Source organism: Notechis scutatus, chromosome 1, assembly GCF_049901735.1.
Source record: "Notechis scutatus isolate UNSWTSFEM ecotype Mainland chromosome 1, rNotScu1.2, whole genome shotgun sequence".
In the NCBI taxonomy this organism is placed as follows: Eukaryota; Metazoa; Chordata; class Lepidosauria; order Squamata; family Elapidae; genus Notechis; species Notechis scutatus.
In genome coordinates, this window is record NC_142009.1 from 303,111,950 (window position 1) to 303,124,176 (window position 12,227).

The 12,227-nt window shown below is 36.6% G+C and overlaps 1 long non-coding RNA gene across 1 annotated transcript; it reads left to right on the forward strand.

Moving 5' to 3' along the window:
* The first annotated feature begins 3,971 nt into the window (after positions 1–3,971).
* Positions 3,972–12,006, forward strand: LOC148133465 (uncharacterized). The gene is made up of 2 exons (XR_015746835.1): positions 3,972–7,944; positions 9,428–12,006. It is a non-coding gene; the product is annotated as an uncharacterized LOC148133465 (long non-coding RNA).
* Positions 12,007–12,227: the final 221 nt, after the last annotated feature.

Below are 12,227 nucleotides of genomic sequence, written 5' to 3' on the forward strand. Positions count from 1 at the left end.
TGTCCAGCTTGCTGTTCCATTATCCAGCCATGGATTCCTCCATGTCATTCTTTCTTCTTTATTGGCATTTGATAGCTCCTGAATATTAGTAATTTACAGTACTAAAGGAGTAGTCTCTCGTGGATCTTCTTTCCATTCTTTTGAACTGCACATATGTTTTTTTTCAGAAGCATGTTTTACCTGGTTCTATACTAGAAAATTTTTTAAAAGAACCAAAGACCATGACTACCATTTCTAATATGGTAGTTCTGGTGAACAGGAGATGTTCCTAGACCCTGAGGTCTAGGGATATTATGTCCAAGTTAAAAGCACATTTGATTTCATCTCAGCTCATCCGGTAATGACTACATGGGCACAGTTCTGCAATTTGCTTGACAGCAGTACCAGATTAGATTGCCACCAGCATTTTTTGAGAAGGTTTCTGTCTAGGCTACAGCCCTGGAATTCTCTGATGGTCTCCTACCCAAGTATTAACCTTTGCTTTTGAGTTCTGACATAACCAATCAGGTGCTGAGACATACTAGGTTTAGTCCTTTTTCAGGGAGTGAATGAGCAGTAAACATCTTTCCTAAACAAATATATTGTTTATATTGGGGTTGAAGCTTCTTGAGGACTGAAATTCACTCCTCAAGAAGATGTTGATGTTCTAGAACAGTGTCTTAATAACTCAAAGGGCTGTATGAGTGAGAACTAAGTTTAATGAAGACAAAGAAGGTGCTGCCATTCAATGAAAAATCAAGGATGAAGAACGCAAACCTGTATTATATTTCTTTAATTCAACCACATCTGTAGGATCACAATTTACCCATTACCATAGGTTTTTATTACAAAATGATAGCATGTAATTACTTGTGAACACAGACGAATATTTATTTCTTTGAGACCTGCCGCTCTTCCCTTGTAACATATTTATAGTATTTATTCCCTTTGTTTATTTTATATGTTTTACAATTAAGCCAACAAGACTTTCAATTGTGTATGACAATCTGTTTTATAGTCAGTTCTGAACTGCATGTTATGGGTGTCCTTGCATATAATATTGTAAAGTTTATGCTTCCAAAATGCAAAAAATAATTATGTGAAAAAGCCCACATATCTGTAGGAATTCTCAGAAAATCAGGTCAGTGGCAATTTCCTATTGACTGCAAATACTATGGCAAACCTGGGTTTATTGTTTTGTAATGTGTGAAATAGCCCTAACATGCTAATTAAAATGTTCTCTCCAGTTTCTATTCAAAATCATAAGGGAATAACAAAGCACTTGATGCAGGCTGTTCTTTGACAGTGCTGTTTTCCCACTTGCCTCTAATTACACTGTTAACTAAATACAGAAATATGAAGGGGAGGGGAAGGAGAGATTTTGATTAATGATAATGACATCATCGGTAACTTGCATTTTTTTTTAAAATGAAACCTGGAAGACTTCTAGAGTTCAACAGTGATCTTGGGCAGTCATCTAAATTTATTCTACCTGGGTTAAAAGGAATGAAAAATTAAGTTGTGAAGTTGATTGACTATGCTGATCTAATTGGACAGAACTATTGAATTCCTGATAGAAAACTTTAACATTCGCTTCTGTTGAAGATGGTAGGGATTCGATCTGGATGTAAAACATGCATTCTGTATGGTTCTATATGCAAAGCATATGTTCTTCCACTGAACCATCTGATGATGTATTTATGGGCTATTCAGTTCCATAGAGAAACAAGACACCTTCTAGTAGCAATCTTAAGGTCCTGAAAGTGCACTCAGAAAATTAAAGTAAAGTAGTTAATGCAACAACAGCAAAAAAAACTAAGCAGTTCCTGATAATTAAGGCAAATGAGATTTAACCAAAAAATGATCTAGTTCTCTGACTTGGTAATAAAGCAATGTCAAGAGCTATGTTGATGAAGCTCTTTTCTTCAGAATCATTCATTTTTCTCTGGAGAAGAACAAGCCTCACATTGGGAGTCACAAAGGGAAAACACAACTTTTGGGTGATGTGAATTGGCTTATAGGTGGGGCTTTGCAATGATAATGCAAGAGTCTATGGGAGCTTCTCATTTGTTCATAAATGTTTTCAAAAACAAGTTTTTTTGAACTGGCAAACAGGCTGGCCATCCTTTCTTCTCCTTTCTGAATTTTGAACTGGGAAATCACATGCAGAGTTCTTTAGCTGTGTAATTGTTTTACATGTCTCTCTAGCAATTATCATGTGAAATGCAGGGATGTCATAGAGAATAGTGGTTTGGAAAAGAATCAGATGAGTTGGTAAAGTCCATGGAAGTGGATCTCAAACATTTTCCAGGAAACTAAAACTTCATCAAATAACAGATTTGTTTCTGGCAGAGTAATGACTTCTTTGTACAGTGATACAACAGCACATCCCTTGCAGTCGATATCACTCTTCACTTTCCAAATGAATGTGAATTGTAGCTTCTGATTAGCCCAGCAACCGTGTGAATGTCAATCTAAGTTTTGCAAAGACTGGTTAATATTCTGTATGTGAGGAGTATTTTGTATTATGCAGATGAGACTCCTGTTCATCCAGCTGATCAGGACACTGTGTGAGTGTGTGAGTGCATCTAAGCTTCCCTGTAATTACACTGCGCACAATCAACTTTGACATCCTTCTCTCTTCAATGTGCTGCATCTCATTATTGCAGCCTTCCCATGGAATGTGTGAAACTTTTTGACCAGGCCATAGCAATTGAAGTAAACACTCTTTGGTCTTGAGTTGGCATGAAGCCAGGAAAGCTATGTGGTCAGAGCTGGAAAATGGCCACAAACGGCTGCTCAGTGTTTGGCACGATCAAGCCTTCAAAAGAAAGCAGGTGCCCTCCTGGCATTTTATAAAGAGAGTCATTTCTGAATGCAAGAGACTTGTATTTTGCATATTAGCATGAGTGCCAATATAAACCCAGCTGTGTGCAACATAAAGTGAAATATATATTTCAAAAACTAGGACACAGCTTTTCTATGGAATAATCGCAAAACATTTGCATATGGATAAGCAATTTCTCTTTTAAACGTTGGCTTTTCTTTGTTTGGAGAAATTTCCCTCCCTCCTTCTCATGTTTTCCATCATAAACATGGTAAATGTTTTAATGTTTATCCAAGGTGACAATAGAACTGGCTGGACATATCTGAGCATAATGTAGGCAGGTGCGCTGCAAGTTGAAGCACTAAATGCTGAAAGCTGCATCTCTGCAAGGCTGCTGGTTGTACTATCCCACACCCATCCAACCCTAGGCTTGATCATCCAGTATAAAGAAAGGCTTTGTCTTAAATGGAGTGCAATTAATTTTAGCATTCACTTCCATTATGTTTCCACTGGGACACCGAAAAGTGAAAGGGGTGCAGAATTATTAATTTACCAAAATTATATGCCATCCATCTCATCAAGGCAACTCTGGCTTACAGAGTAATATAAATAGGATCCCCTTACCTGCCAGAGCTATGTAGGAAAAAAAAAAGGTGTGATGTCCTTGCAGTAGTACTACTATGTGGACCATCCAGATTGCTGAATCCCACTGCTCTGTTCTTAAAAGGATGGGGCAGACCTGTCTATACTTGCTGTGCTTTTGTTATAGCATGCATTGCACGTTTACCACAACCATAAGTTCACATCGCTGGCTATTCTTCAAGCTACCTTTTTTAAAAGGAAGGGATGCTCCTCCCCCACTCCACTGTTGCTCTTGTTACTGTTCTCCAGCTTCTTCCCTCTGACCAATACAAGCAACAGTGAACATGAAAATAACAAAAGCATCTGCCATCACCATCTTATTTGTGTATATTCTACTCTACCCTAAGCATGGGAAATATAAGGGCTGCAGTGGGAGAGCTGAGAAGCAGTGGTTCTCTAGCCAGACCAACTTCTTGTGTACACATTGAGCAGGTTAGATTCACTCCTAATAAGAGAGGAGCCCACTTTTCACTGATTCAAAAATGTGGGAGACAAAATTCTAAAATGTAAACTCCAGACCTGATTTCTACATTCTGCAGGAGGCAGCTCTTCTCTATAGGTATGGCTTTATTTTAGCTGCAGTTAAGCAATTTATCTAGCAGTATTATCTCTATCAGCTTTTGCTGTAATCAAGTCTCTGTTTTCAGGATTAAGTATATGGCAAAATGTAGCGCTGAGCTTGGTGGGAAGTCCGGTAAGACTGACATCATTAGGTCTTGTATATCCAGGCCAATCTTCTTGTCTCTGGCATCATTGCTATGTGTTTTGACTATAAACCTCAGAAATAATTAATGGAATTGCAGCACAAAAGTGCCTTTTACTACCGGGGGTGGGGGTAATGGGCCAGGTGATCATTTGTCTGCTTAAATTATTCGGGTGCCAAATTTTTAGGGACAACCTGAAGGCCCTTTCATTCCTTTCTAATAGGGTTTTTTTTTACACTGGTTTTGAATTGAACTCTCATTCTCAAAGAGAAAATTAATTCCAGAGATCTATGTGGTGGTGTTACTACTAATCTGAATAAAGTAAGGATCTTGCTTTGTACAAGAAGCAGAAAAGTAATTCAGCTTGTACCAATTGTTCTAGCAGTTCCTAAACCTTTATTAAGAAATACCCTAATGAAATATTCATTCTGAACACATCTCCCTTTATCCATATTAGCTCCATCTACCAATAAGTCTGGTAAATTCACAGAGGGGACCCATGATCTTGTAATGGGCTGATACCTCTTACTTTTCAACATGGGAATGAAAATCTTTCATCATTAGTGAAAGTGCCAAATGCTCCCTCACTGAGCCTAAACAATCCTAGCTTGCCTTAACTTCTGTTTTGATAATTTTGATTTGTTGGCATTGTTGTTTTGTATTGGGGAGGGGACATAATATTTTTTTTCATTAACAGGTGCTAGCTTTAACAATATTCATTGCCTTTTCAGTTCTGGTAGATTTAATAGCAGAGTAACTAAATGGAGTTTATATAGCTTATCCTGTATATATTTAGAGATAAGAAATTCATTTAGGGATTAGGGAACGCTTCTTGTATATGCACCATTAAGCACAGCACATCTGCTACTGAGCTGGCAATCAGCAGAATATTGAGAAAAGTTATAAAGGATTTTTTTTTTTTGCACATTTGAACATAGTCGCTCTTACACACATTCGTAGTAAAGATATTTGCATATTGGAGGAATCAGATCAGAGATTTGCCACTCAAATACATGAGAAGACCAGCAAATTATAAAGTTTTCAAGGAGTGATTGATGGAGGAAGAGGAGGAAGAATACTAGATCTGAACTTTGCAATGATCTCTCCCATTCTGTCTCTGGCAGCTGATCAGAGAAATTCAAGAACACAAAATTAGAGATAAAGCCCAGTGCCTTCCTTATAATGTTATGACTACTTGGTTCATTTTACAAGCAGCATGGTAAAGCAGAATAACAGTAGTGAAATGGCAAAACAAGTAGCACATTACAGATATCTCCCTCTTTTCCCAGTTGGTTCATACTCAAGATGAAGTGAAAGGCTCCTAGTAATTCATAGTACATGTAGTCCTCAACTTATAAAGCATTTATTTAGGGACTGTTCAGGGTTACAGTGGCACAGAAAAAAGTGGCATCCAACCTATCCTCACACTTACTACAGTCACAACATTTTCACAGTTACATGATCAAAATTCAGATGCTTGGTAACTGACATGTATTTGCGATGGTTGCAGTGTCCCTAGGTCATGTGATCATTCCCAGCCAGCTTCAATAAGGGAGCCAGATTATCTTCTCAACTCACATAACTGCTTTAGCAATGGAAATTCTGGTCCCAATTCTGGACTACCTGCAATGCAACAAAACTTTTGGGCCTGCACTCCTGAGGACCAATTCTCACTGGCATATAAAACCCACGTAGAACAGTTTTTGAAGACAAAGGTTGCCAAGGAACCAGAAACTAGCTGTAGCTTATTCTTGTGCTATTAATAATATAGCACCTTTGGAACATGTTACTTTGCACTAAAGCTGTGCTCCAACTCAGCATCAACCAAAAATTTCATGCAGATTGGGGTCCTCATTCACGGAAAAATGAATCCTCTGACATTCTATCTCTGATATATTATTTGAAAATTCTTCCATGTGCAAAAAAGGATTTTTATTGTTTAAAGAAACACTATTTTTGTTTTAAACATTTTTTTTACACTTAGCACCAAATACTTTGATGAAAAGGGAAGGTAGACAGTGTGATTCAATAAGTGATAAATCTACTCTTACAGCAGAGTGGTTCTTGAAATCAAACTGCAACTTGTTGCCGAATCACATTGACTTGGTGATGACCTGGAGAGAACTTTAGAAGATATTCTTGATCTAACCGTTTATTATAGTCATCTCACTACTCTTATCCTTATAAGTAGAAGACATTTTGTAGTGGCTTTATTTAACTGGCTGAGGTGAGGACTAAATTTTTTTTTATGCAGAAGTCAAATAAGTTCTTCTACTTTCTAATAGCTCCAATCTGTGCAGAAAGGAGCGTAATTATTCCTTTCTAAAATATTTGCACAAAAACTTTCAATCTATTTGTAGATAGCCTTTTGAACAATGTCTATTTTCTCTCCAAATGAAAAGTTATATGTATAATCAGGATAGGTTTGGTAAATCCTTGGAGTAATTTCTCTGAAACTTGGTCCTTCAGAGCAAAAGACAGAGGAGGTTGGGTGGGGGCAGTTTAAAAAACAGATCTGAAGGATGCATAGCTCAACCCCTTACACACCAGTTTCAAAGAAATATGGCATGCCTTGACCATTTATATAATTCTAATTTAATTGCAAATTTAATTTTTTTTTGTGACAACAAATGCCATCGTCCTGGCATTTATTTATTAAGCTCATAATATGGCTGAAGACACAATAAAGCTGCATAATGGAAGAATACAGATTCTCTCATTCCAGATTCAAGTATAAGTCAGGCTCTATTATTCATAGACTGTTGCAAGTTGGGTTGGGCTATTTTTGAATTAAGAAGCCATTTGTAAAATGAATTCAGCAATTCTTGCCCTGCCTATTCTGCACAACTTTCCACTTAGGGAGAGGTCTTCTTAAATAGTAACCTTATAGTAGTATGTGCTTGATTATGTGTATATTTCTACTTAAATTATCATGATTATTTCAAAATATTGGTGTTACAACACACAGACACAGACAGACACACAGACACACACACACCTCTTAATGTCCTGCTTGTGATAGTATATATATGACTATGATCAGAGTATATGAAAACAGGAAAATCAGAACATAATTTGTACTTTTTCTTCTGTTTTATTTTATAAAAGGGGAATAGAATTTTGAGACAAATGGGCAATATTTTCCTTTCCCTAAGATTGCATTGAGGCAGGAGCAATGGTACACTTTAGGCCAGGGTGCCAAACTCAAGGCCCATGGACCAGGTCTTATCTTAAAAACAGTATTTTATATTTAAAGAAGCTTACCTTTAAACTAGTTCAACTTTCTACCCTATCCAGAAATGTAAATTAAACCATCCACAATCATCCTGTTTCCATTTGGGTATGTTTAAGAAAGGGAGACTTCCTGATTTTCAGATAATTTATTTTCTCAAGCTGTTCCTTTTCTAACTTTCCAATAGACCAGGGCTGTTCATCACGGGCTGGATGCATCATGTGCTGGCCATGCCCGATGTAGCGAAGAGGGGAAAGGCCTGATAGGTCACATGACGCAGCCATGACAACATGAGTATGACACCCTTGTAATAGATCATTCGCTTCCCAGTGGGTTAAGATTATTCTCTGTCTTTCACTCTGGGATATACAAAGTTGATGACCTTTTTCTATGCGTTGCTTCCCTAGTATTTTAAAGATATTATTAAAAGCACAGAAGCAGGACCAATATAAAATCTTTACAGACTTATACTGAAATAGATGACTGGTTCATCTGGATCAACTTTACAGAGTTTCATCAAGCAGAAGTTTTGTCCAGTCTCTTTAACTGGAGACAGAAAGGTGAGAAACTTAAGTTCACATGCTATATACTATTACCAAATTGTCTTTCACTGTTCATGAATATACTAGATGAATTAGATTAATAAGATGAACTGCTAGTGAATCACCATGGACCATATGCCCAGGTTTTTCTCATATCATACAATAGAGTTTTAGGTTCCAAGTGACTGACAGCTTTAATGCAAATAATGTTGATATTTGTCTGATAAACAGAAGTTTCATTCATACTTTCTTTGGGATGGGCATTGTCCAATATAATTTTGTACCTCAATAGACCAGCACAATAAATATTGGCATGTTACTGATGGCACAAGGGATGCATTTATGCCTCAGGATAAAATTATCAATGAATATGACTCGACTGCAGGTGTCACTGTAAGATTTGGAATCAGAGCTTGCTTTTTGACAGTTGCTATCCTTCAGAGTAATTTTTGTTTCCTTCTTCAAAACATAGTGATGAAAGCAACAATAAAGGTTCGGGGATAAAGAAGGATCAAGTGGACATATATAACAAATGCTTTCAATGTACAATTGTGTGTTTGCATGATAAACCATCTCTGACCCCCCCTCCCAGGCAGTATATTTGGAATCTCAGAGCTAGAAAGGGGAAGAGAAATGGCGTTACTTTTGAGTGAAAAATATTACAAAGTATTCATTGCTTAAAAGGTGGTACTAGCTCCTTTCTCTCCTCATCAGTATGCAGTTAAGAATGAATGAATTAAAAAAAGATTGATTTGATTATGGACCACAGAAATTATTTTTGCTCTCCAAGAAAATCAGTCACTGCAAATGCATGTTCACAAATCTATTTTTATTCTTAGGTTTTCTCCCCCCTCCCCATTTTTAAAGCAACTAGATATAATCATAGAAGTATGAAAGCATCATAGGACTGTGCTATTTGGTATGACTTTTCTACATGGGAATAAACAAATAAGAGTTGCATTTAGATTAAAGGTTATCAACGGGTATAAAAATCATGAATATCTTGCTTAGTTTTTAAAACATTGCTACATTTGACACTGAAATGCTTAACAAAGAAACACTATGATTATATAAATAAATTTATTTTCTCTTTTAAAAGTTTAACCTTGTCTTTCCTGGTTTAAAATCTCAAATCCCAAAGAGAAAAAAATTACCTTGTTGAAAGAGTATGAGAGATTGGAAGTAACACAATAGTTTTAATGTTTGTGTTTCCAAATCACACATCATTTTTCATAGAAGGAATTTATATCAGGAATAAAATATTTTCATTGTGAATATTATTTGCTGTCTCTTTATTTTTCTCCGCTGTCCCTAGCTACATACTTCCAGATAATTCTTTAAGTTATTAATCTTGATATTTATTTTTTTACTTTTTAAATCTCACACTTCACCTAAAAGGTTGCTATAGCAGTTTACAGAAATCAATAAAAATACTTTACATATATAACTATACCATATTCTTCACTGACATTTAAGAGCTGTTTGTTTGTTTGCTTTCCAGATGGTAAAGCTGCTTCCAGTGCTGTTACTGGCATCTCTCTCCCTCCCTCCCTCCTTCTCCTCCTCCCCTTCTCTCTTTTTTCCTCCTGAGCACCAAAACTATATTGGTCTGCTTCCATGCCGGTGTTCATTTCAGAAGCCCCAAGTCTTGGTAGACTGTCATCATCTGACACATCATGCCTCTTCCAGTTCCAAGAATAGACAATCTGGATCGGCATATTGCAAAGTATAGCCTCTTTGAATAATTGTTCAGCCTTTCTAATTAAACATAGGAGTACTGGAGGGCAGTACTCCTTAAATGGGTGTGGTAAGGTTTTTCATAAGATGGAAAGAAAAAATTGGGAGGTGGTGGGAGAAATGGCCAAAAAGGAACTGGAGGAGGAAGCTAGTACAATTTGGACTTGAAAAGTCCCAGGCCTTGAGACCAAAGGGTAAATGTAACTGTTTTCAAGCACTGACTGATGAAATCTATTAGGAATTTGTGACTTCACCTCCAAGCACATCATTCCATATTTATAAGTGGCAAAAGAAATAGGCTTTTTCCTTCTTCAGGTGTGTGCGGCTAAATGCGGCCCCTTTAATCCGAAAGAACAGCTCATCTGGTATGTTTTCTTTAATTCCCAAATTGTTAAGGGAATAGGAGATAAAAGATGCATGCTTACAAAAAAAGTGGAGAAAAAAGGAAGAAGAGGCAGCAGCAATCCTTCACAAAGATCTTTTTAGTGTCAACGTAAATGCATACAAATAGCAGATGATGATCTCTTTTATTGGGCTAACATTTATCCGGTAATATCCACACACTTTTAAAACCATTTGAGACCTTCTCTTCAGGTGTTCATTTGAATAGAAATAGCTGAACGAGTGTTTTTATAATTGATCCCCTGAGTACTGAATGTCTAGTGCAGCATAACCAACATTTTCCCCCATTGCTGATTTTTTTTAAAACCAAATTGCTACTCTGCAAAATTAGGAAATTTTTGTACACTTTTGATAAAGAAAATTAACCTCCCAGATGCCAAAATCCCTTCTTCGGAAGTAATTCCCACTGCTTTTAGTGGGGCTAATGCTCAGGTTAAATAGGTGTAGGATTGCTAGCTCAAAAATTATTAAAAAAAACAAACAACAACAAAAACAATTCATGGAATTTTTCAATAAACAATTTCTGTGAATGTTATATTCAACAGTAAGCATGAGAAGAAATTCAATGATTAAGTCATGTTTTAAACGTATGACCGCACAGAACCTCCATGTTGGAAGAAAGCTTAAGTAAACCTGTTCGCTTTGAAAACCAAGGCAGAATTTGTTTTGTCCCTTCTTTTATTTCATTTACACCAAAAGAAATATCTTCAGAATTAGCACTGATGTTCCTTTCATGCATGTTTGTGTATGGGGGGGGCATGTATATATTAAAAACTCTGCTTTCCAACTTGCAGTGTCTGTCAGCAAGCCTGAATCTTCCAGCTAAACTTTCACTCTTGAATGCGAGTATCTGAAAGCTCTCGGGGTGATCTGAAAACAGAGAATGATTTGAAATAGTGATTTTCAATCCTGATCTAAGAAACTTTTAAAATGCGAGAATAAAATAAAAGGTTCTATTATATTCTACAGAATAGGGGGGGAAATATTGAACAGAATTGTTATAAATAGCTATCTCCTTTAAAGCTGGGATTTGCAGATGCTGAAATCAGCCTCTTATAGGAAGGCTTACCTGAATAGTATTTCAAAAGTAGCAGAGGGAAAAGATATTATGAACATGTGAGAAAACCAGTTAGCATTTGTATGTTGTATAGAAAATGCTTGAGTATAAAGAAATTACTAGATAGCCACTAGAGACACCCACTTATGTTCATGAAACAAGCACTACAAACTTCACTTCTCTCAAACCATCGCCAAGTACAAGATCCGTCTTTAATTTAATCCTGCCGAATTGAGAGTCATTTTATTTGTGATTGTGCAGAGAGAAATTATGTTACTCTGCGCTTGCCTTGAACCTTACCCTCACCCCTTTCTCTCTGTGTGTATTATTGAACAACACAAAAGCCTGTGCTTGCTACTACCGATTCTTTATTTTTCTCTTTGTGCCAGATTATTCAGATCAACCTTCATGCGGTTCCTTCAGTGCTTTTTGCTAAAATGAAGAAATTACTTAATTATTTCCCTGTCCACCTCATACCAGAGTGTTTACTTGTACATTGATCTGGATTAATCACCCTAGGAAAGAAGGACATTCTGTGCTGTTTCGAGCCCCTGTATTTTTCTGACTTGTGTGACAGGACTTACCTAAATTCACACAATCACATAGCTACCATTATTTCTTTCTTGCTTCAGCAATTCAGTACATGAAGCCTGAAATGATATGTGAATACCCCAATTTTCATTTTAGGGAAGGAAAAAAAAGTCGTTATGGCTATAGCAATAATTCTACAAATGAAATGGGAATAGTCAAGACTATAAACCTTAGAAATGTCTGAATAAATGAAAGTGACAAGACGCTGTCACTCCCTTTCTATTTTTATGGCATCAATGGATGTATTTAAAATACGTGGAAGGAGTTTCCTGAATAAAACCTTGCCAAACACAACTTAAAAGAAAGTGAAAAGTATAAATTAATTGTGTGTGCATATTAATGTACATACATATAGTATTTCCTTGTAGGGTGGGTGGAATGGAAAACAAGGGAACAAAATTGTCAAGAAATAGGGACATTTTCTCTAAAATTTGCAATGGGGAGGGAAGAGAAGTTGTGAACATCTCTTTGCTGGCACTTAATGCTACAATGTCCCATGCTTGCTTATCTGTTT